The sequence below is a fragment of the Capricornis sumatraensis genome, chromosome 5 (assembly GCF_032405125.1).
Source record: "Capricornis sumatraensis isolate serow.1 chromosome 5, serow.2, whole genome shotgun sequence".
Classification (NCBI taxonomy): Eukaryota; Metazoa; Chordata; class Mammalia; order Artiodactyla; family Bovidae; genus Capricornis; species Capricornis sumatraensis.
This window is the reverse complement of record NC_091073.1, coordinates 77915160-77941464: the sequence shown is the minus strand read 5'-3', so window position 1 is coordinate 77941464 and position 26305 is coordinate 77915160. Positions and strand designations below refer to the sequence as shown.

The 26305-nt window shown below is 38.1% G+C and overlaps 1 protein-coding gene across 1 annotated transcript in view; it reads right to left on the bottom strand.

Moving 5' to 3' along the window:
- ZNF804B (zinc finger protein 804B) overlaps nt 1-26305 on the bottom strand; it is a 580773-nt gene that overhangs the window by 329490 nt on the left and 224978 nt on the right. The gene's annotated exons all lie outside the window — the stretch shown is intronic.

Sequence of the window (26305 nt, the reverse complement as noted above, 5' to 3'; positions counted from 1 at the left end):
ACTGGATCAAGATGCGGTATACATATAAAACAGAATATTACTCAGACATAAAAAAGAATGAGATATTGCTGTTAGCAGCAAAATGGATGGCCCTAGAGAATACTATATTTAGTGAAATAAGTCAAAGACAAATATTATATGATATAACTTATATGTGGAATATAAAAAATAATACAAATTAATTTATATACAAAACAGAAACAGACTCACAGATACAAAAAAGAAACTTGTGGTTTGATCTTTGCTCCTTTTCTTATTAAATAAAGCTTTCCAATAACTAGTGTTATAATTAAGCATTTATGCTGTACACACATTAGTGAACACATATATTCTTTGCCCATTTGAAAATGGTGTTTAAAATATATGCTCCCATGTCAAGTATCACTCTATGTGAAAGAAAAGAATAAATCTCTCTCATGTTGACCAACAATTCAGACAGTAACTTTGAATATCCACATCTCCATGTTTTCAAAAGAACAAATAAAGCTTTGATCTCTCTCTGGTGATATTGTATTTTCATTCCACATCTCATTTCTTTGTCATTTGAATTCATACTCTCATAATGTAGAGAGGTTTTATTTTTCTTTTTGTGGTGGTAAAACAGTTTTTAGTGTGTTCTTACTCCTTTAGCTACAGAGAAGTTTTGTTTAATACACCAATAAGAAATGTGTTCTTAAAATAAAATTAAAGTATGAAAAAGGAGGCCAATTGGTTCAGCAGTAAAGAATCCACCTGCAATGTAGGACTTGCAGTTTCCATTCCTGGGTCAGAAAGATCCCCTGGAGAAGGAAATGGCAACCCACTGCAGTATTCTTGCTTGGGAAATCTCAGGGACAGAGGAGACTGGCAGGCTACAATCTATAGGATTGCAAAAGAGTCGGACATGACTTAGCAATTAAACAACAATAACAATTCCTTACAAAGTCAAGACTGTTGATGTTTATTATGTTTCTATCAGTAATATGTTAGGTTTTCAAGCAATTCAAAGATATATAGACAAGATATGTGATTTCTTTCTAGTACTTAGAGTCCAGTTGGGGAGATAAGCCTTACACTTGAAACTTCCCCTTATAACAATATAAATTATTTATAAAAATATAAATTCTATACAAATCAAACTCCTGTATGTGCACTCTGAAATAGGTGAGGCCACATGGCTGATATCATAAGGGTATGCTCGATTGCTTATTGAAAGAGCTTGAGCTGAAGGATGTTTTGAAATAGTTACAAATGTTTATTGTACAGAAGACAATGACATACAAATGTAAGAATCAAGCATTTGAGGATTATGTAAATAACTATATTCTGGGAAAAGCATAGGAAAAACCCAAGCCGTACTACACAGAGCTATTTGATGGAGGACTTTGAATAATAGACTCAAAGAGAAGAAATGACTTCAGTCATTTCAAGTTAAGAAAGTTTCACCATTATTTAAGAAATGATTTGCTTGGAAATGCAGCACTGCTTAAGTTTATTCAGTAAGTAGGTTTGGCTTTGTTCAACTTCATTCAACTTTAAGTCCACTTTTCTTTTGTATAATGAAATAGCCCTAACATAGGGTCTTAAGGGCTAGAACTAGATTTAGGGGGAGAAGAAAAGATAAGTATCAAGCTCTGGAAGTACACTGTGATGAGGGCAAATGCAGCCTGGTATTTAAGGTGAGTCAGAGGTAAATGCCAAAAGAGTTACATCAAGTAAAAGTGATATACTGTGTAGAGAGGAAACATAGAAAAATATAGTAAGATGTTAGCAACAGGGAATAAAGCAAGCTGCAGGGAATAAAGCAGAGCAAGGCAAACAAGAGCTGGAATTTGTTCATGTACTGGGATCCTTGCTGTTTCATTTTACTGGATACATGGTTCTTAAATATATTGTGTGTGTGAGTGTGTGTGTGTGTGTGTGTGTGTGTACACTCAGTTGTATCCAACTCTTTGCAACCCTATGGACTGTAGCCTGCTAGGCCCCTCTGTCCATGAGATTTCCCAGCAAGGATCCTGAAGTGGGTTGCCATTTCCTCCTCCAGGGGATCTTCCCAACCCAGGGACTGAACCCATGTCTCTCGGGTCTCCTGCATTGGCAAGAAGACTCTTTACCACTCAGTTCAGTTCAGTTCAGTCACTCAGTCATGTCCGACTATTTGTGACCCCATGAATCGCAGCACACCAGGCCTCCCTGTCCATCACTATCTCCCGGAGTTCACTCAGACTCACGTCCATCGAGTCCGTGATGCCATCCAGCCATCTCATCTTTGGTCGTCCCCTTCTCCTCCTGCCCCCAATCTCTCCCAGCATCAAAGTCTTTTCCAATGAGTCAACTCTTCGCATGAGGTGGCCAAAGTACTGGAGCTTCAGCTTTAGCATCATTCCTTCCAAAGAAATCCCAGGGTTGATCTCCTTCAGAATGGACTGGTTGGATCTCCTTGCAGTCCAAGGGACCCTCAAGAGTCTTCTCCAACACCACAGTTCAAAAGCATCAATTCTTCGGTGCTCAGCCTTCTTCACAGTCCAACTCTCACATCCATGCATGACCACAGAAGAAACCATAGCTTTGATTAGATGGACCTTAGTTGGTAAAGTAATGTCTCTGCTTTTGAATATACTATCTAGGTTGGTCATAACTTTTCTTCCAAGGAGTAAGCGTCTTTTAATTTCATGGCTGCAAGCACCATCTGCAGTGATTTTGGAGCCCAAAAAAATTAAGTCTGACACTGTTTCCACTGTTTCCCCATCTATTTCCCATGAAGTGATGGGACCAGATGCCATGATCTTTGTTTCCTGAATGTTGAGCTTGAAGCCAACTTTTTTGCTCTCCTCTTTCACTTTCATCAAGAGGTTTTTTAGCTCCTCTTCACTTTCTGCCATAAGGGTGGTGTCATCTGCATATCTGAGGTTATTGAGATTTCACCTGGCAATCTTGATTCCAGCTTGTGCTTCTTCCAGCCCAGCATTTCTCATGATGTACTCTGCATAGAAGTTAAATAAGCAGGGTGACAATATACAGCCTTGACGTACTCCTTTTCCTATTTGGAACCAGTCTGTTGTTCCATGTCCAGTTCTAACTGTTGCTTCCTGGCCTGCATACCGATTTCTCAAGAGGCAGGTTAGGTGGTCTTGTATTCCCATCTCTTTCAGAATTTTCCACAGTTTATTGTGATCCACACAGTCAAAGGCTTTGGCATTAAACCTCTGAAATGCTCATCATTTGTGTAGGCAGTAAGCATCACTTTGGAAAGGAATTTGGTTTCACTCCTTAAGAAGCTAAACATAGCAAAAGCTAGAAAATAGACTGGTATTATTTTCTAAAAATAGATTATGTGTACTGTGGGGCAGAAAGGAAATTCCACAATTAATAAAAATATGGTGAATCACAAATCATTAGTAGTCAGTAGTGCCATTAGAGAATTCAGTTCTAATGAGGTGGATGAAACTGGAGCCTATTATACAGAGTGAAGTAAGCCAGAAAGAAAAACACCAATACAGTATACTAACACATATATATGGAATTTAGAAAGATGATGATAACCCTGTATGGGAGACAGCAAAAGACACAGATGTATAAAACGGACTCTTGGACTCTGTGGGAGAGGGAGAAAATGGGATGATTTGGGAGAATGGCATTGAAACATGTATACTATCATGTAAGAAACAAATCGCCAGTCTATGATACAGGATACAGGATGCTTGGGGCTGGTGCATGGGGATAATCTAGAGAGATGATATGGGGTGGGAGGTGGGAGGGGGGTTCAGGATTGGAACTCATGTACATGCATGGCAGATTCATGTCAATGTATGGCAAAACCAATACAGTATTGTAAAGCAAAATAAAGTAAAAATAAATTTTTTTAAAAAAACTAAAAAAAAAAGAGAATTGGAGGTATGAGAAGGAAATAAATTGAATGAGGATGTTGGAAAATATTTATTATTGGAATAGGGACTAGAAAAAGGGAGAAGGAATTTAAACAATTAGGCCTTCTAACCTGGCTATATTGCTTTAATATTACATTAAGGTATTTTATGACTATCAGAATCTTTGTTTGCCAGAACTTGGATATACCCTGTTACCTTTTTATGAATTGGGGATCCATCCAAAGAAAAAAAATACTGGAAATTATATTTCCATTTACATGGGAATATTTGAGGCACAGGGTACATTATATTGAAGGAATACTTAGGTTTATTGGCTCCTATTAGAAGAAAAATGTATTATCCATAACGGGTTTTTTTTTTTTTTAACATCTAAATTTACTTCTGCTTCCAATCTATTCATTTTGGCATGTATGCAATCAGTTAGTCAACAAGAAAGAATCAATAAATCATCCATGGTGGGTATAGAACTACTTTATAATGCTAAAGGGTCTGGGATTCCTGTACGTGTTACAATCTTCTAGTATTTCTGATCCTTGCCCTTTATATAAGGTATGTTGATTCACATCTTCCTGTTAAAACAGGACATATGACCTTTCCTGGTGGTTCAGATGGTAAAGGGCATGCCTGCAAAGCAACAGACCCAGGTTTGATCCCTGGGTCAGGAAGATCCTCTGGAGAAGGAAATGGCAACCCACTCCAGTATTCTTGCCTGGAAAATCCCATGGACAGAGGAGCCTGGCAGATTACAGTTCATGGGGTTGTAAAGAGTCAGACAAGACTGAGTGACTTCCCTTTTTCAACTATTTTAGAGCATGACTTTTTGCGCTTTTTCCTTTGTCTGTAATGGTAGTCCTACTAGGCCAAAGATGCAAGGTTAAGGAACTCAGACACTTGAACTGGTCACAGAGGAGTTTCTGCTGTGTGCTGTGTACAGAAATCCCTACAAATAAGGAAGAGTCACCAGATTTCCCTCACTACCCTTCATACATCTACACGATGGCCTGCATCTCACAGAAGCTGCCCTCTCCTAGTTCATGGACCACTGCCATGTAGAGTACATGCACGAAAGAGCAAGATTTTAGTAAATTAAATTTTTAAATAAAAATAAATTTATATTTTCAAAAAATGTTTTTTAATTTAGTTTTTAAAGGATTATATCCTTTAAAAATTAACTTCTTTATATAATGAGTGAGATGGTGGATTTTTTTCTTTAAAGAAACACAAATGTTTAATGGTTTTGCATACCAATATAAAGTTAGCAGATGTGGTGAAATTCCAGCAGAACTATTCAAATTGCTAATGTATGATGCCATCAAGATTTTGCATTCATTATGTCAGCAAATCTGGAAAACCCAGCAATGGCCAAAGGACTGGAAAAGATCAGTCCTCATACCCAATTCCCAAGAAGGGTGGTACCAAAGAATGTGCTAACCATCAGTTACACTCATCTCCCATGCTAGTAAAGTCATGCTTAAAATCTTGCATGCTAGGCTTCAGCATTATATGAACCAAGAACTTCCAGATGTCCAAGCTGGATTTTAAAAAGGAAGAGGAATGAGAAATCAATTTGCCAATGTTCTCTGGATTATAGAAAAGCAAGGGAATTAAAAAAAAAAATCTATCTCTGTTTCATCGACTATGCTATAAAACCTTTGACTGTGTGTATCCTGACAAACTGTGGAAAGCTATTCAGTTCAGTTCAGTCACTCAGTCATATCCAACTTTTTGCGACCCCATGAACTGCAGCACCCTAGGCCTCCCTGTCCATCACCAACTCCCAGAGTTCACTCAGACTCACGTCCATTGAGTCAGTGATGCCATCCAGCCATCTCATCCTCTGTCGTCCCCTTTTCCTCCTGCCCCCAATCCCTCCCAGCATCAGACTCTTTTCCAATGACTAAACTCTTCACATGAGGTGACCAAAGTACTAGAGTTTCAGCTTTAGCATCATTTATTCCAAAGAACACCCAGGACTGATCTCCTTTAGAGTGGAAAGCTATTAGAGAGATGTTAATACCAGACAATCTTATCCATCTCCTGAAAACCCATATGCAGGTCAAGAAACAACAGCTAGAACTCTATATGGAACAACTGATTGGCTCAAGTTGGAGAAAGGAGTATTACAGGTATGTCTGCTGTCACCCTGTTTGCTTAACTTATACACTAAGCACATCATGAGAAATGCCAGGCTGGATGAGTTACAAGCTGGAATCAAGATAGGAAGGAGAAACATCAACAATGTCAGACATGTGGATCAGTCAGTTCAGTTGCTCAGGCATGTCTGACTCTTCGAAACCCCATGGACTGCAATATTTCAGGCTTCCCTGCCCATCATCAACACCTAGAGCTTGCTCAAACTCATGTCTATCAAGTCATTAATACCATCCAACCATCTCATCCTCTGTCATCCCCTTCTCCTCCCACCTTCAATCTTTCCCAGCATCAGGGTCTTTTCTAATGAGTCAGTTCTGTGCATCAGGTGGCCAAATTATTGGAGCTTCAGCTTCAGCATCAGTCCTTCCAGTGAATATTCAGGACTGATTTCCTTTAGGACTGACTGGTTTATCTCCTTGCAATTCTAGGGAATCTCAAGAGTCTTCTCCAACACCACAGTTCAAAAGCATCAAATCTTTGGTGCTCAGCTTTCTTTATGCAGATAATGCCACTCAAATGGCAGAAAGCAAAGAGGAACTAAAGAGCCTCTTGATGAGGGTGAAGGAGGAGAGTAAAAGAGCCAGCTTAGGACTAAATATTAAAAAAAACTAATATCATGGGGCCCCATTACTACATGGCAAATAGAAGGGGAAAGCTGGAAATAGTGACAGATTTCCTCTCTTGGGCTCCAAAACCACTGTGGATGCAGACATGAAATCAGAAGACAACTGCTTCTTGGCAGGAAAGCAATGACAAATCTAGACAGTCTGTTGAAAAGCAGAGACATTACTCTGCCAACAGATATCCATGTAAGTCAAGGCTATGGTCTTCCCAGTGGTTATGTACAGTTACGAGAGCTGGACTATAAAGCAAGCAGAGCACTGAAGAATTCATGCCTTCAAACACTGGTGCTGGAGAAGACTCCTGAAAGTTCTTTGGACAGCAAGCAAGGAGATCAAACCAGTCAATCATAAGGGATATCAACCCTGAATATTCACTGGAAGGACTGATGTTGAAGCTGAAACTCCAGTATTTTGGCCATCTGATGCAAACAGATGACTCATTGGAAAAGTCCGTGATGATGGGAAAAGAAGAGGGCAGAAGGAGAAGAGGATCACAAGGAGGCCTAGTGTGATGCAGACCATTGGGTCGCAAAGTGTCAGACACAACTGGGCAACTGAAGAACAACAACACTAAAACTCTGATTCCCAATATCTTTGGAAAAATGTTAGTTATTCATCCATATACCTTTAAACCTCTACTACAGACTATAGAATGTTTAGGACAGAGATATTCTGATGTCTGCAAAATGGAAAGTTTAACGTGATAAACCTGTAACTCTTGGCACAGGACTGGAAAAGGTCAGTTTTCATTCCAATTCCAAAGAAAGGCAATGCGAAAGAATGCTCAAACTACCGCACAATTGCACTCATCTCACTTGCTAGTAAAGTAATGCTCAAAATTCTCCAAGCCAGACTTGAGCAATACATGAACTGTGAACTCCCTGATGTTCAAGCTGGTTTTAGAAAAGGCAGAGGAACCAGAGATCAAATTGCCAACATCCTCTGGATCATCAAAAAAGCAAGAAAGTTCCAGAAAAACATCTATTTCTGCTTTATTGACTATGCCAAAGCCTTTCACTGTGTGGATCACAAGAAACTGTAGAAAATTCTGAAAGAGATGGGAATACCAGACCACCTGACCTGCCTCTTGAGAAATCGGTATGCAGGTCAGGAAGCAACAGTTAGAACTGGACATGGAACAACAGACTGGTTCCAAATAGGAAAAGGAGTACGTCAAGGCTGTATATTGTCACCCTCCTTATTTAACTTATATGCAGAGTACATCATGAGAAACGCTGGACTGGGAGAAACAGAAGCCGGAATCAAGATTGCTGGGAGAAATCTCAATAACCTCAGATATGCAGATGACACCACCCTTATGGCAGAAAGTGAAGAGGAACTAAAAAGCCTCTTGATGAAAGTGAAAGAGAAGAGTGAAAAAGTTGGCTTAAAGCTCAACATTCAGAAAACGAAGATCATGGCATCTGGTCCCATCACTTCATGGGAAATAGATGGGGAAACAGTAGAAACAGTGTCAGACTTAATTTTTTTGGGCTCCAAAATCACTGCAGATGGTGATTGCAGCCACGAAATTAAAAGACGCTTACTCCTTGGAAGAAAAGTTATGACCAACCTAGATAGTATATTCAAAAGCAGAGACATTACTTTACCAACTAAGGTCCGTCTAGTCAAGGCTATGGTTTTTCCTGTGGTCATATATGGATGTGAGAGTTGGACTGTGAAGAAGCCTGAGCGCCGAAGAATTAATGCTTTTGAACTGTGGTGTTGGAGAAGACTCTTGCGAGTCCCTTGGACTGCAAGGAGATCCAACCAGTCCATTCTGAAGGAGATCAACCCTGGGATTTCTTTGGAAGGAATGATGCTAAAGCTGAAGCTCCAGTACTTTGGCCACCTCATGCGAAGAGTTGACTCATTGGAAAAGACTCTGATGCTGGGAGAGATTGGGGGCAGGAGGAGAAGGGGACAACCGAGGATAAGATGGCTGGATGGCATCATGGACTCAATGAACGTGAGTCTGAGTGAACTCCGGGAGATGGTGATGGACAGGGAGGCCTGGCGTGCTGCGATTCATAGGGTCGCAAAGAGTCAGACATGACTGAGCGACTGAACTGAACTGAACTGGTACTCATTTTGATGGTCAAGTGAAAACTATGAATGAAGGAAAAGGATTTCTCTGATATATTTAAAAACCATTTCAACATTGGGTTAATTTCAAGGCAAACCAGTCACTGCATGCATATGTGTTTATATGTATGTATTTATAAAATATGTATTTATATAAACACACATATATATAAAATATGTGTATATACATACACACACACACACACACACATATATTTCACCCATGTCCTTAAGAAAGTCATCTTCTAATCAGAGGGATGATCATGCAGGAGACAACTTCAATAAAGTTGTAGGTGCTATACTTATAATTATTAAAAAGTTTATAGGAATTTAGAAGAGAAAGATACTGTCTACTTATTAAAGAAAACAACATACATTTCAGTTCAGTTCAGTCACTTAGTCTTACCTGACTCGTTGTGACCCCATGGACCGCAGCTCGCCAGGCTTCCCTGGGTTTACTCAAACTCATGTCCATCACATCGGTGATGGCATCCAACTATTTTATCCTCTGTCATCCCTTTCTCCTCCAGCCTGCAATCTTTCCCAGCATGAGGGTCTTTTCTAATGAGTCAGTTCTTTGCATCAGGTGGCCAAAGTATTGGAGTTTCAGCCTCAGCAACAGTCCTTCCAATGAATATTCCAGACTGATTTCCTTCCAGATGGACTGGTTGGATCTCCTTGCAGCACAAGGGACTCTCGAGAGTCTTCTACAACACCACAGTTCAAAAGCATCAATTCTTCAATACTCAGCTTTTGTTATAGTTCAACTCTCACATCCATACATGCCTACTGGAAAAACCATAGCTTTGACTAAAGCTATGGGCCTTTGTTGGCAAAGTAATGTTTCTCATTTTTAATATGCTGTCTAGGTTGGTCATAACTTTTCTTCCAAGGAGCAAGCACCTTTTAATTTTATGGCTGCAGTCACCATCTGGAGTGATTTTGGAGCCCCCCAAAACGGGGAGTGAGGTGGGAGGGGGGTTCAGGATGGGGAACACGTGTATACCCGTGGCAGATTCATGTTGATGTATGGCAAAACCAATACAATATTGTAAAGTAATTAGCCTCCAATTAAAATAAATAAATTTCTATTTTAAAAAATTCTGTCACTGTTTCCTGATCTATTTGCCATGAAGTGATGGGACCAGATGCCATGATCTTAGTTTTCACTCTCTTCTTTCACTTTCATCAAGAGGCTCTTTAGTTTTTTTTTTTTTTTTTTTTTTGCTTTCTGCCATAAGTATGGTGTCATCTGCATATCTGAGGATATTATATTTCTCCCAGCAATCTTGATTCCAGCTTTTGCTTCATCCAGTCCAGCATTTCTCATGATGTACTCTTCATATAAGTTAAATAAGCAAGGTGACAATATACAGCCTTGATGTACTCCTTTCCCAATTTGGAATGAGTCTGTTGTTCCATGTCCAGTTCTAACTGTTACTTCTTGACCTGCATACAACTTTTTCAGGAGGCAGGTCATGTGGTCTGGTATTCCCATCTCTTGAAGAGTTTTTCACAGTTTGTTGTGATCCACACAGTCAGAGGCTTTGTTATAGTCAATAAAGCAGAAGCAGATGTTTTTTCCTGAGCTCTCTTGCTTTTTCAATGATCCAGTGGATGTTGGAAATTTGATCTCTGGTTCCTCTGACTTTTCAGCTTGAACATCTGGAAGTGCATGGTTCATGTACTGTTGAAGCCTGGCTTGGGGAACTTTGAGAATTTTTTGGTCGTGTATGATGTGAGTGAAATTGGGCATTAGTTTGAACATTCTTTGGCTTTGCCTTTGTTTTGGATTGGAATGAAAATTGACCTTTTCCAGTCCTATGGCCACTGCTGAGTTTTCCAAATTTGCTGGCATATTGAGTGTAGCACTTTCACAGCATCATCTTTTAGGATTTGAAATAGAACAACTGGAATTCCATCACTTCCACTACCTTTGTTTGTAGTGATGCTTCCTAAGGCCCACTTGACTTCACATTCCAGGATGTCTGGCTCTAGGTAAGTGACCACACCATCGTCATTAGCACCACACAGAGGTACATCAAATAGCTTGAGTCATTTATTTCCACATGGCTGACTTGGAATATAATAGTCAAGGATACTTTCCATTGACCCAACCAATGCTTTCCATCATTACTTGTGTCTGGACCACTCAAGAAGTCTAAGAGGAGAAAGGACTACTCAGAAGTCTGTCACATATATAGAAGAAACAGCCAAATAGTGTCCAGTTTCATAGAATGTACTATAATTAATAGCTAAAAAATGATACAACATATCTAATGGTATTTGAGCCTAAGAACAGCACTGAACTGGCCAATCAACAAAAAGCAATTAGAGAAGCAATACATTTAAAAGTACTAAGATTTGCAGCATGAAGATTATACTGCTCCATTAAGAAGGAATGATGGCTTATTCAAAAATAAGCTGCCAACAGACAGTATTTACTCCTATGTAAAATTCTTACAGATTTCAATTTGTAGAAGTTGAGCAGACAGTCTCTAACTAACTCAAAAGAACAAATTTTCTCACATTGCTGTTCCAGCATAGAGGCTGCACAATGAGGTAGAAAAGGATAGACTTGAAAGTCAGAAAACCTATCCTTGGATTCCACTTGCTGGAAGAGGAAATTCAGTATGTTATTTCTTAGATTTCTCCTTTGAAAAAAGCAGACAATAATAGCCTTTGGGCTTCTCAGGAGGCCCATTCAGTATAGAATCCACATGCAATGCAGGAGACCTGCATTTGATCTCTGGGTCGGGAAGATCCCCTCGAGAAGGAAATGGCAAAATACTCCAGTAATCTTACCTGGGAAATCACAGAGGAACCTAGCAGTCCCTGGGGTTACAGTCATTACGATGACTTGAACATGACTTAGTGAATAAACCACCATCACCCTATGTTTTTTGGGCTTCCCAGGTGGTGCAGTGGTAAAGAATCCACTTGACAATATAGAAGACATAGGTGATATGGGATCAGTTCCTGGGTTAGAAAGATCCCCTGGAGGAGGAAATAGCAACCCACTCTAGTTTTCTTGCCTGGAGAATCCCATGGACAGAGGAGTCTGGCAGGCTACAGCCCATAGGGTCTCAACGAGTCGGACACAACAGAACACTCATAGGCTTTTAATAAGAATAAACAGGCTATTATACATATAACCCAAAATGTTAAAATTATAACTTTCCCTAAGTTGCCAAGATTTGTTATCACATACCAAAGATATATTGCCAACTAATAAGTTTGTAATGGAAGTGACCAAGAATCAGTTTCAGAAACCCCTCAGGAATCCCTTAGTCAGATAGAGATCAAAATAAAAAATGCTGGTCAATAGGAATATAAGGTAAGCCATACATGCAATTTGAAAGTTTCCAGTAGTCACATTAAAAAGAATAAAAACAACAAAGGTGAAAAGAATATAATAATACATTTTATTTGACTCAATAGATTTAATAGCATTTCAACATGTAATCAACATAAAAATTACGTGATGTATTGCATTTTCAATACTAAATCTGAAGTTAGGTGTGCATTCTATACGCTTATGCACATATCAATGCAAAGCACAATTCATGTGCTTGATAATACCACATGACCATAGCTGCAGTATCAGTGTAAGGACTAACACAGTGCTTCTCAAAGTGTAATTCCTGGCCTATATTACCTGGGAACTTGGCTAGAAGTACAGATTCTCAGACTCATTCCAGATATACTGAATAAGAAATTCTGGAGGTGAGGGAAAGCATTCTGTATTTTAACAAGCTCTTCATTTAGTTAGGATATCCACTAAAGTTTGAGCACCATTAGTTTAAAACAGCATGATTTTCAAATACTGATATGGATGCACATCACTTAGGGAGCTCGCTAAGTGTGGAATTTGGTTCATAGGTCCCATGTGGAGCCTGAGCTATTTCATTTCTAATAAGCTTCCAGTTACAAAAAAGCTACCAGATACAAAAAAGATCATGACCCATATGACCATGATGGTGTGATCACTCACTTAGAGCCAGACATCCTGGAATATGAAGTCAAGTGGGCCTTAGGAAGCATCACTATGAACAAAGCTATTGGAGGTGGTGGAATTCCAGTGGAGCTATTTCAAATTCTAAAAGATGATGCTGTGAAAGTGCTACACTCAATATGCCAGCACATATGGAAAACTTGGCAGTGGTCACAGGACTGGAAAAGGTCAGTTTTCATTCCAATCCAAAAGAAAGGTAATGCCAAAGAATGTTCAAACTACCACACAATTGTACTCATCTCACACATTAGCAAAGTAATGCTCAAAATTCTCTAAGCCAGGCTTCAACAGTATATGAACCATGCACTTCCAGATGTTCAATCTGGATTTAGAAAAGGCAGAGGAACCAGAGACCAAATTTCCAACAACTGTTGGATCATAGAAAAAGCAATTCCAGAAAAACATCTACTTCTGCTTTATTGATTATGCCAAAGCCTTTGACTATGTAGATCAGAACAAACTGTGGAAAACTCTTAAGTAAATACCAGATCACATGACCTGCCTCCTGAGAAATCTGTATGCAGGTCAAGAAGCAACAGTTATAACCAGACATGGAACAACAGACTGGTTCCAAATCGGGAAAGGAGTACATCAAGGCTGTATATTGTCACCCTGCTTATGTAACTTATATGCAGAGTGCATCAGGTGAAATACTGGGTTGGATGAAGATTGTAATTAAGGTGGAATCAAGCTGGAGTTAAGATGGCTGAGAGAAATATTAATAACCTCAGATATGAAGATGCCACCACACTGGCAGAAATTTAAGAGAAACTGTAGAGCCTCTTGATGAAAGTGAAAGAAGAAAGTAAAAAAAAAAACTGGCTTAAAACTCAACATTCAAAAAATTAAGATCATGGCATCTGGTCCCATCACTTCATGGCAAATAGATGGGGAAACAAGGGGAACTGAAAGACTTCATTTTGAGGGGCTTCAAAATCACTGCAGATGGTGATTGCAGCCATGAAATTAAAGATGTTTACTCCTTGGAAGAAAACCTATGGCCAACATAGACAGCATAATAGAAAGAAGAGACATTACTTTGCTGACAAACATCTGTCTAGTCAAAGCTATGATTTTTCCAGTAGCCATGTATGGATGTGAGAGTTGAACTAGAAAGCTGAGTACCCAAGAACTGATGTTTTTGAATTGTGGTGTTGGGAAGACTCTTGAGAGTCCCTTGGACTGCAAGGAGATCCAATCAGTTCATCCTAAAGGATATCAGTCCTGTATATTCATTGGAGAGGCTGATGCTAAAGTTGAAACTCCAACATTTGGGGCACCTGATGTGAAGAAATGACTCATTGGAAAAGACCTTGATGCTGGGAAAGATTAAAGGCAGGAGGAGAAGGGGATGACAGAAGATGATATGATTAGATGGCATCACTGATGTGATGGACATGAATTTAAGGAGGCTCTAGGAGTTGGTGGTGGACAGGGAAGCCTTGTGTGCTGCAGTCCATGGGGTCACAAAGAGTCAGAGATGACTGAGCGACTGAACTGAAGCTTCCCGTAATGTTGATGCTTTTGATCCAGATGATACTTGAGTTAATCAGATACTGAGCAGTAGTGCTCAACCCCAGTGTAATCTCCAGGGTTGAGAACACAGCTCTATAATCTGAAAGAGGTTGCTGCTGCTAAGTCGCTTCAGTCGTGTCCGACTCTGTGCGACCCCATAGATGGCAGCCCACCAGGCTTCCCTGTCCCTGGGATTCTCCAGGCAAGAACACTGGAGTGGGTTGCCATTTCCTTCTCCAATGCATGAAAGTGAAAAGTGAAAGTGAAGTCGTTCAGTCGTGTCCAACTCTTTGCGGCACCATGGACTGCAGCCTACCAGGCTCCTCTGTCCATGGGATTTTCCAGGCGAGAATACTGTAGTGGGGTGCCATCTCCTTCTCCACTGAAAGAGGCTAGGGAGAGTTTTATAAGGCAGATTATTGGAGAAAGAACTTCAAGTCCCATCCTCCCTTGGCAGACTATAATGTCATTAGTACTTCTTTCACCTAAAGCTTAGTAAGGCTATTTTTAAGGAGGCTTCTTGAAGAATTTGCAATAGTTCTCCTAGAGTTGGGAGGACTTGGTGTTTCATCTTCAAGTTCCTGCCCATGATACCTGTAGTAGTAGGAATGATGGCAGTGAGTTTACTCTGGCAGGGAAGCCAACGTGAGTGGCACTGTGCCTGGGAATAAATTCCCTTTTAAGGTGGATAAATGGATGTTTGTGATTTTCTGTGGTCCAAATGTGAACCCTGAATAAATGAAAACTTACCTCAAAACACCTTTAGTCCTGACCAAGAGGATTACATGAAAGCTATAACAGGATTTCACAGCCAGATCCTGGATTCAATGGAGTAGAGAAAAATGGTGGAAGATGGCTGGTCAACAAAGAGCCCCAGCCAGAAAGAGAAAAACAAATATCATATGATATCACTTATATGTTGAATCTTAAATATATATATATATATATATAGACACACACACATACATATGTGAATAAACGTATTTACAAAACAGAGATAGACCCATAGACATAGAAAACAAACTTATAGTCTCCAAAGTGGAAAGGTGGAGGAGGGATAAACTAGGAGTTTGGGATTAACAGGTACACACTACCTTATATAAAGAGATGGTTGGAGACACCGCTGATTCAATGGACACATACTAGGGCAAACTCTGGGAGATGGTGAAGTACAGGGAGGCCTAGCGTGCTGCAGTCCAAGAGGTTACAAAGAGTCCATGACTTGGCGAATGAACACCACCACCACCACCCTATATAAAATAGATAACCAACAGTGACCTACTGTATAGCACATGGAAATATACTCAAGGACAAACACATGAAATAAAAGAGAGAGAGAGAGCCTCAGTGCTATTCTGGGAATCACAGCTAAAGGGGCTCTGCATGGAACACTGTTTTGTATCTATGAGGGCACACATGAGGGAAAGAGTATTTTAAATATTGTAACATTTTATTTATATATTATACATATTTATATATGTACAAAATAAGTACTATTATATGCTTATACTTATTATCTTTAATATTTTTACATACCCAGAAGAGGTCAACTAAGAAACAGTCCTGAAACTCTGCATTCTAAACCAGGAAGAATCTCTAATGGTCTCTAAGGATCTTCTGATGATCACCTTTGTCCATCCCGTAAGGAATTTTAGCCAAGTTTCTGGTGGAAAAGGCTCCTCTACCAGAGACCCAAGGCTCAGAACATTAATGTAGAGAACATTAGCATTCATTTTCCTACTGAAGAAAATTCTAATGCCTCTTGCCTAACCCTCCCCTTAGCAACACAAGGATAATAGCCTTTTACTGATCTTTAGCTCCTTCTTCTCTAATCTAATTAGTGTTTTCTCTAGAACATCACAGGGCAAAGGTTATGCAGGGACTCCAGTCACTCCCCACAACAGATCCTGTTGCAATAACAACAGAAGTCACCCGGGGGTACCTTTAATGAGACGGGGCCCATTTAATGAGACAGGTCCAGAGCTCAATGACCCCAACTAGATAGCCCCTTGTCAGGCTGAAGAAATTACGGAAGATAGATCTCTGCCTTTCATCTTCCCAATAAAGTTTTTTGGGGTGTTATGTTTCTCAGGGAGGATTTGAGGCTGAAGGTAGATGCCACCATACTCTCTGCCCCCCAGCATAAATCAATTGGAGAGTCATCCCCTGTGGACTGAAACTCTAAGACAGGAATAGCAGGACAATTAAGAGAGGATGGTGGGCCTTGCCCGGAACACATATTTCTCATCTTTGAAGTCCGGAGACCTCCCTGACCACACATGTACAGAAAAGCTCCTTGGAGGTCAAAAGGGGAGTGATGCCAAGGGATGTTCTACCCATACACCTTTTTGGTAGAATCCATCTTGGCTAAGAGATGTGTGCATGCACATCAGAGGTTCCTGAGAAATAGCAAATATGCACCTGAACCAGGCAAATTAAAATGACTGGCCAAAGGAAACCTGGAAGAAATGCCCCACAAAAGTAACTCAAACTGCCATAAGGGTACAACTCAGGGACTTCTTTCCTTTAGAGTCTGCCCATATGTCTATCCACATATACTGCATGCTTTTTCCTCTTAATAAATACTTTACTTGCTTCACTAAAAAAAAAAAAAAAAAGAAAAGAAAAGAGAGAAGGGTTGTGGAGATTAGAGGAATGTGCTGGGCTGTGCTATGCTGTCACTTCAATTGTGTCCAACTCTGTGCCACACTATGGACTGTAGCCCACCAGCCTCTCTGCCCTTGGGATTCTCCAGGCAAGAATAGTGGAACAGGTTGCCATTTCCTTCTCCAGGGGATCTTCTCAATGATCAAACCCATGTCTCTTAAGTCGTCTGCATTGGCAGGAGGGTTCTTTACCATTAGCGCCACTTGGGAAGAGCAAAAATGAAGTTATGTCAATGTCATAATGGCATCTTATGAGTCCTGTTTATTCAATACAAAGACTAGGTGTTTTATAAAGTCCTATATGCACTATCTGTAGTTTTTGTTTTTCTTCAAATTATCAAAGGCTAGAGGAAAAGGGAAACCACTGATCATTAAATCAATTACAAAGAAAAGCTAGATCCTAGAATTAACACTGAATTTTATCATGGCATCATAAATAGTCAATAAAATACACATTTTCTACCAAGATCAAGAGAGTATGTCACTATAGAATGAAAGTCTGTTAAAATTATTTACTTTGAAGCTTCCTGTTAACAGCATATCTGCGTGCTATAGCTTTGACTCAATAACATTTTTTCTTACAAAAGAAAAAAAATCCATTTCAAAGTGCTCTAGAAGAGAACACTGACTGCTAAGAAATTAAAAATCACAATTAAATGGGTTTGTAGGTTTTACTGATGTATGTTGGTTTTTGATCAAAACATATCAACTTTCAAGTTTGAAAAGAGAAAGATATACAAGGAAATTTATCATAATTGACCTGCTTTCTTATGGGTTTTAATTTCTATTACTTCAAAACAAAATTTTTCCTATTAATTCAGAGCTTACAAGCTCTGAATTGAACCAATCTGGCATCATGTATCATGCACGAAACTTTATCCACAAAGACACAGGTTTCCTCCCTAAAGGTCTCCTTACACTGCTTAGAAGACATGATGGATTATAGCATGTACAGAAAAAACCCCTCCACATTATTTCAATGAATGCTTAAAAGTGGCATATGTGAGAAGCAATTATTGTGGGAGTAAAGAGTGGCTGAATTTTCTTCTGGAGAAAAGTATTAAAATACCAATAGTTAGTTCAACACTCAATCAATAATTGCATTAATCTCTGGGGGACATCTATATGCCAAGCTTTGGCTTTGGAAGATATGAAAATTTGCCTCTTTAAAAATATGAAATAAGTGTAGTGACATAGTTTCATAGCCCATAATAAGGCTTTGTTAGCCTAGAAGTTGTTGAAATTCAATCTGCAAGTCTAATTATCACTCATAACACTATATTGACTCAAATATGTCACCTTTTCCCAACACAGCTTCCCTTTTCGATTTAAAGTTAGGTATACTAGGAAGGAGAAGGCAATGGCAACCCACTCCAGTATTCTTGTCTGTAAAATCCCATGGACGGAGGAGCCTGGTGGGCTGCAGTCCATGGGGTTGAAAGAGTGGAACACAACTGAGCGACTTCACTTTCACTTTTCACTTTCATGCATTGGAGAAGGAAATGGCAACCCACTCCAGTGTTCTTGCCTGGAGAATCCTGGGGATGGGGGAGCCTGGTGGGCTGCCGTCTATGGGGTCGCACAGAGTCGGACACAAATGAAGCGACTTAGCAGCAGCAGCAGCATACTACTGGGAAGAAGAATTATAGAAGTATTAGAATTCTGAATTTTTTCAGACTTAGCAGTCTCCAAATATTGTTGACATTATCAATTCTAACAAAATATTTGTTGAAGTGACAATAAATTCTAAAGATGATTAAATGTTGATCTAAAAGTAATCTTTTAGATCAGAACCCTCTTCTATTTCTCAAAGGAATGTTATATTTTCTGGTTGAATGTGTGTTTATGAAAAACTGATAATGAAGGGGGGATTTTAAAAATCATACTCTATTACCAGTATCTATTAAACACTGATGCTATGCCAAGCAGGAACTATGTTGGAATCTAGGGGAAAAAATGAGTGAAACACATCTCCTGATCTCTGAAAGCCACAATTAGGAATAGAGTCTAACAAGCACATACACAATTCACAAAAAATATTAGGTATTGCTACAAGAGATGAATAATGGGCTATTTTAACAGAGATTGGAACAATTAACTCTGTCTGGATAAACTGGGAACAATTTCAAAAGAGAAGACATTTCAAGAAGGGGAGAAAGGGGGAAAAGGGAGACTGGGACATATTTGTGGCATATGAATGATTGAAAGATGGAGGAAAATGACAATTCGGAATCCATTTTTACTGAAGTTTCAGGCTTTGTGTCATCACTTAGTACCTTAGTGGACATGTAATAGCTTTTCAGTAAACATGTGATGATTGAATGATTCCAGCAGATGCAGAATAAGGAAATATTGATGCCTCATCCTATACTTGTATCTGTTCAGCACGTTTGACCTTCTTAAAAAAAACAAACAACAAAACAAACAAACAAAAAAAACCCTGCATCTCTCCATCCATAGCTCTGATAAACTAGGAAAGAGGTAAGAGCTACAACAGGTTAGAGAGAAAAAGTTCTGCTTCATGTCTTCCAGTCTAGGCCCCCAGAGTATCCCTTTAATAAATGCCGAGCAAGTATGTCCTTGAAAAGTACATACTGCTAGAAGAAAATTCTGGAGCAACACAACAGTTTCTGTTTAAAGAAAAATAAAAGAGGTAATGTTCAAAAAAGGAAAAAGGGCATGCATCTTGAGTTTAATTCTAAAAATATGCATGAAAGGAATAATCGGTAAGGAGGCAAATCCAAAAGATAGAAAAACCAATTATAGCTATGTGGCCTATAATTTATGAAAATTCTCTGCATATCATAAAGGGTTTGCAGAAGAGTGATTTCAGAAGTTAAAGGCACTGCTTCCCTCTTCAGAGAATTACTAATTAGAACTAGAAAGGTGGAGGGACACATATAACTTTCACAGTATGTCCGCAAAGTGAGTAAAAGTGGCAGAATGAATGTCTCTACTAGAGTTGGCACATTATATTAAAATTTATAACTGTATATTTCCATATCATCAAGGGCTATTTTATCATGTTTTGTCTTCTCATCACATGGAAAAATGCCTAGCCCACAGGAAATGTTTAAGAATGGCTGAATAAAGAAACAAGTGTCTAAACGGTGAATTATACATTATGAAGCAGCAGCCTTCCAAACTAATGATATGTGACTATTCAGTCTTTGACTACAAGGTCAAAATATCAAATAAAATGTATGCTCTAGTGCAGTAGTTGGTAAACTCTGGCTGTAAAGGGATAAACAGGAAATATTTCAGGTTTTTAGGGCCAGAGAGTAGCTGTTGCAACCTTTCAACTCCTTCATTGTAGTGTGCAAACAGCCAGTGTTAGTCACTCAGTCATCTGACTCTTTGAGACCCCATAGACTGTAGCCCACCAGGCTCCTCTGTCCATGGGATTCTCCAGGCAAGAATGTTGGAGAGGGTTGCCATTCCCTTCTCCAGGGGATCTTCCTGACCCAGGGATCAAACCCTGGTCTCCTGTAGACAAATTCCTTACTGTCTGAGCCACCAGCGAGAGGGTGACAGCCAGGAGCAATAGGTAAGGAAATAGACATGGCTTGTTCCAATAAAACTTTATTTATAAGAACAGGCTATGAGAAGGATACCCAAGCCCCACTTACCTTGTACACTTTTGTTAAAGATATGGATAAGAAATAAAACTTTAAATACTTAATTTTTATACCATTAAAAGTTAGATATTAAAGAAAAACAATGTTAGATCTATAAAATTACAAAAAGAAATTTCAGAACTTGTTGGTTTCTTATAAGGTATTAGGGATATAAAGTTTTTAATCTCCTTTGATCTAGAGGAGTCTATAAGAAAAGTATGCGATGTACTACTGAATTATATTGCTTAAAGATCTATTTTCATTGAAAGCAGCAAAGGCTTTGGACTATTATTGTTTTGTGGAAGAAAGATGAGAAGAGGGCAGAAATGAGGAAGGAAAATAAGGGGGAGGAGGAGAGGAAGGGAAGGAAGAAAAAATGAGAAGGAAGAGACCAGTTGTATGTTATTGCTTCAGGTTTTATATCCATACGAAAATGTATTTGTCTGGCAAGATTCACATTTTCAGAAATAACTCTGTTCCATGTTCTACTGCAATACTAAAGCTAAACAATTTTACAACCCTAATATTTATGCAATTTATACAGAAAGTTTCTATCTTGTTTCCAAAATTGGAAAAAAGTGATGAATGCTATGATACAAAAACACAGCTTTAAAAAAAAAAAAATCTCCCTTCTCTCTAAGCAATCATGTATATGGCATATAATTTTAACTAATAACAGCAAAGTGTGCAAAAATTTATTGGTTTCTTCAGCTGCATAATGAGTTTGACTTGCAGGCACCAGAACTTAATGTTAGAAGTAAACAATTTGTCCTCCTTTCTTCCTCCCTCTTATTTTTTCCTAGATTTGACTAGAGATAAAAGGAAAAAAAAAAAAGTCACTCTAATGACAGTAATTGTTGCCTAATGGCAAACATGCTGTCAAATTAGCCTAAGTGTCCATTTAAAAGCAAACTTTAATGTGGCTTGCTAAACTATTAAGGGTATTAGTTAAGACATGGAATTGATTTACTTTACCCATTGCATTAACCTCATCTTACATACTCATCAGTTTCTTATACAGGGCAAAGCAAATGCACCTTGATGTTTTATAAAACTGAATTTAATATAGAATCCTCATTACCAGTAACTAAATGAATTCTCAGTAATAGAGTCCTCATGGAAAATGAATTTCATGTCACTGTATACCAAATGTAATTAGTAGCAAATAGGCTTTATTTTGATAGGGTTATAGGTTCTTTGATCCATAAAACCAAGAGATAGGCACTTTTTAACCTAACTGAAGGAAGTTAGAGAAAGATCAGCCCTTTAATGACAATCCAATTTCTACTTGACAATGAAAAAGGAAATAATGTGATAAAGGGTTAATATAAACATTGTGTATATAAAACAATAAAATTCTAAAATGTATATTTAATAAGTACATATGTAAAAATAATAAATATATATATATATCTAATAAAATTGTGTATATTCAGAAGTCAAACCTAATAATGCCATATGGATTGAGGATGTAAACAGGATATAGTCACCTATCTAAGGCAGCACAGTACTTCTGGTCACCACTCTGGACTAGAAAACAGCTGAGCTTTTATCAATAATTTAATACTATGAATTAATTACTTCAGTAATTAAATGTTGCTGCTGCTGCTGCTAAGTTGCTTCAGTCATGTCCAACTCTGTGCGACCCCATAGACGGGAACCCTCTGTCTCTGGAATTCTCAAGGCAAGAACACTGGAGTGGGTTGCCATTTCCTTCTCCGATGCATGAAAGTGAAAAGCAAAAGTGAAGTCGCTCAGTCGTGCCAGACTCTTAGCGACCCCATGGGCTGCAGCCCACCAGGCTCCTCCGTCCATGGGACTTTCCAGGCAAGAGTGCTGGAGTGGGGGGCCATTGTGGAGCAACATTTCCTGTTTGAAGAATCTGCTTATATTTTAAAAGCAATTTATAAGTCTTTTCTCCCTACGAACTTATTCATTCATAACCTAGCTCATTTTAGGCACCTCATTCACAGTAGGCACCATGTTCCAGACACTGTGTGATCCCTACACTCAGCAAATTGGTTGAAACTAAATAATCTTGTAGATAAGGGAAGATATGAACCAACACCACATCAAACTGTATAAAACTGTGAAAGTGGAGAGAACTAGCCAGATAATAGGAGAGCACAATACTGAGAATATTAGAGAGCACTCACATTTATAGAAAAGAAAAAAAGGACACAAATTAGTGGCAAGAGCAAAGAAGATTCACTTAGACAAGGAAATAAGGAGTCAGGGTTTTTTTGGGTTTGTTTTTGTTCTTTTTGCATCATTGAAGATATAATTTGTGCACTGATTTTTGACCATAGAGAGCCTCAATGTTATTTTAACATAACATTGTTTAAAAAGTGTAATAATATTAGTAAGTTTCAACATAATGTAAGGTCCCGAGCAATTTAATTATTGTCTTACTAAATATCATTACATGTAAGTATCTAAGATCACTTTTGGATAATTACTACCAGTAAAAAGTTAAGGCTGACAATTTTTATTATTAAATTTCTAGTATATCTAGAAAAGACAAACTCAATTAACATATTTTAGATATGTCTGAATAGTAAATTCCTATTATTTTTGAATGCTTTTAATAACTCTAAGGAAGTTAGTTTTAGGGAAGGGCTACAATGTTGAATCACTGTCTTCTCCAGTTTCACAGACACTTTAGGGTAAGGGTGGTTGTAGAGTATTTTAAAATTTCTGTTGGTAATTTTTCTATATATAAACATCTTTATACTAGTTTTTAAATTTACCAATTCTTGTTGTCATTTATGAACTCCACATTCCTAAAGAACATGCCCATTTATATTGCTCATCAACTTTTCTCTTTCTTGCTTCTTCAAAATTGTTTATTATTCTTTTATTAGTAATATTATTGGTTACTTTTTCAATTTAAATTGTATTCATAAATCTCTGCCTCTTGTATCATCAACCTTAGATCTTTACATAAAGATGACTTTCCCTTATTCATCGTCTCCTGAATCCCCTCCAAATCTATTAACTATATCTTTCCTTTTATACTACTGAAGCTGAAAAATGTACATGTTATTCTCTAGGTGCATGCTAAGTCGTTTCAGTCGCATCCAACTCTTTATGACCCCTATGGCTGTAGCCTGCCTGGCTCCTCTGTTCATGGGATTCTCCAGGCCAGAATACTGGAATGGGGTTCCATGCCCTCCTCCAGGGATCTTCCCAATCCAAAGATGGAACCTGCGTCTCTTATGTCTCCCACATTGGCAGGTGGGTTCTTTACCACTAGGGCTACCTGGAGAGCCCGTTATTCTGTAAATTATATGTAAATTAAATGAAAATTAGATGAAAGACATTTCAAGTGGACCATTTGGAAGCTTGGTAGGTGTGTTCTACCTAGACTTTGGAGGACACCATGGACTAAGGCTGACTTATACCTGAAAAATATAGAATGCTGCATTCCATGGGTGGCAGGCTTATCTGTTATGCAACAAAGTCCAGTTTAATCACTAAAGCTGTGCTGGAGTAGGGGGAGGTTTTAACTTTGATAGAAGCTCACAGAGATGTTTACAATATTACACCTGTCAAGAAATACTAATGACTGCAGTGAGAATACTCTGTATTCATGTTTGTGTATAACCAGATGAATTTTATTATTTGAAAATGACTCTAAAAGTCCAACTACCCCAAATTCACACACAGTTAAGAAAATATAACTATTTGCCATGAGGACAGGAAGGGATATAAATAAATCCATCCTGTCTCATTTATTCTACCTATGGGTTACAATTATAACACATATTTTAGGGGGCAATTAGCTAACACAGATATGGTAAGGTTTCACTCCTATATATAAATATAAAGAGAAAACAAGTGAGAATTTCCAGAATCAGTTTTTTTTTTTTTAATACAAATGAGTCTTAGTTTTATCCCAAACCCACTGAAACAGTTTAAAAAGTGAGGTCTAGGTCACTTGGTCTTTCAGCTAGTTCCTCTTGTAGTTTTGATGCACAGTTCTGATAGTTTATTGCAGTTATAGAAGAATGTTGGAATCAATTTAGTTATCCCCTATGCCTGTTCTCATCCCCCCCCAAAAAAAATATCTGGGAGTTTTATGTAACATATATAAAATTATAAAAATGCATATCCAATAAAATTACACATAACACTATATTATATATAAGTATGCAATGCAAAATATAAACAAACACATATAGTACTAGCTACTGTTATATATGATATTAAAAAGAAAGGTCTAAAGAATTTGGTGGAGAGATTTGGAATGTTGCCTGTTTGTCTTTAAGGTTCAATCTATACACAAGAATTTGTGAAAGACTTTCTCCCCTGAAGAGGTTATATATATATATATATATATATATATATATATATATATATATATATATATATATATATATATATATATATATACACACATACATGAATTCCTCAATTCCCACTTAACAGAACATATATTAAAATAACAAGATAATTTAAACTCAGAATTTTTGCCTCCTAAGTTTGTGATCTTCTACCCATAAACTTCATAATTGTGCTTCATTTGGGATTACACATTTATAATAAACATTTGAAAAAGTCAAGTGATTCTAATTGATTGCCATACCTACCCCTGTTTGCTTTGTATTACTTAAAGATAAATGACATGTCATTAGATACCAAAATTATCCTAATAAGCAGGAAATACTCTCAATTCAGTGGAACAAGGGAAAGATAATGCAGCAATCAACAAATGGCTTATAAGGAAAAACTTATGAAATGGTAGAGTACTCAGATTTCAATTTATATGATTGACATTTCTTTCAAATGCTGTACAATTCATATAGACAGAAATAGATGGGCCATCTGTTTTCAAGTTTCTCATCTTTTTATAGCTCAGACATATTTGTGAGAGCCAAACATTAAGGGGGAAATGGCCTTCCTCATATGTGGTTTGCCATTTCTCATTTCTCCTTTTCAAGGTTAAACTTTTGTAGAAGAACATCCAACATTCTAAGAGCAGAAAATAGTTTCTATTCATACATCCACTTTATGTATGGACTAACACAGATGTATACAGAACTAATTCTGGTTAATGGTGTTAGGAAAATCCACTGATTTAGCTTCTAAAGCAGATACAAAAGAAGTAGAGAATCTCCTTGATCAATAATGTCTCCACATCTTCTGAACACATCATTTCAACCCATGATATAAGAAAAAAAATTCCTGTAAGAAAACAAGATGGAATTTCTGATTATACCATGATGAGATAAAGGTAGAATGACTAGGTAGCCTTGTCAAGAAAAATACCTCTATCTGTTATAGTGTTTCTCCCCATTATCATTTAAGAGTTCAAGTGTTTACATTCCTTCCTGGACTGTAAAGCAAGATTCTATTCAACTATTGACACCCTGCATGTCACAAATCTTCATATCCTATGAAATCAGTATCTCAAACAGAAAGCTCTCACCCAAGAGTTCTCTCTGAACTGTAATGGATATTTAGGGAATCCATGGTCTAACTATGTGTGAATTATCCACATATCCGGGAGAAATATCAATAAACTCAGATATGCAGATAACACCACCCTTATGGCAGAAAGTGAAGAGGAACTTAAAAGCTTCTTGATGAAAGTGAAAGAGGAGAGTGGAAAAGTTGGCTTAAAGCTCAACATTCAGAAAACAAAGATTATGGCATCTGGTCCCATCACTTAATGGGAAATAGATGGCGAAACAGTGGAAACAGTGTCAAACTATTTTGGGGGGCTCCAAAATCACTGTAGATGGTGACTGCAGCCATGAAA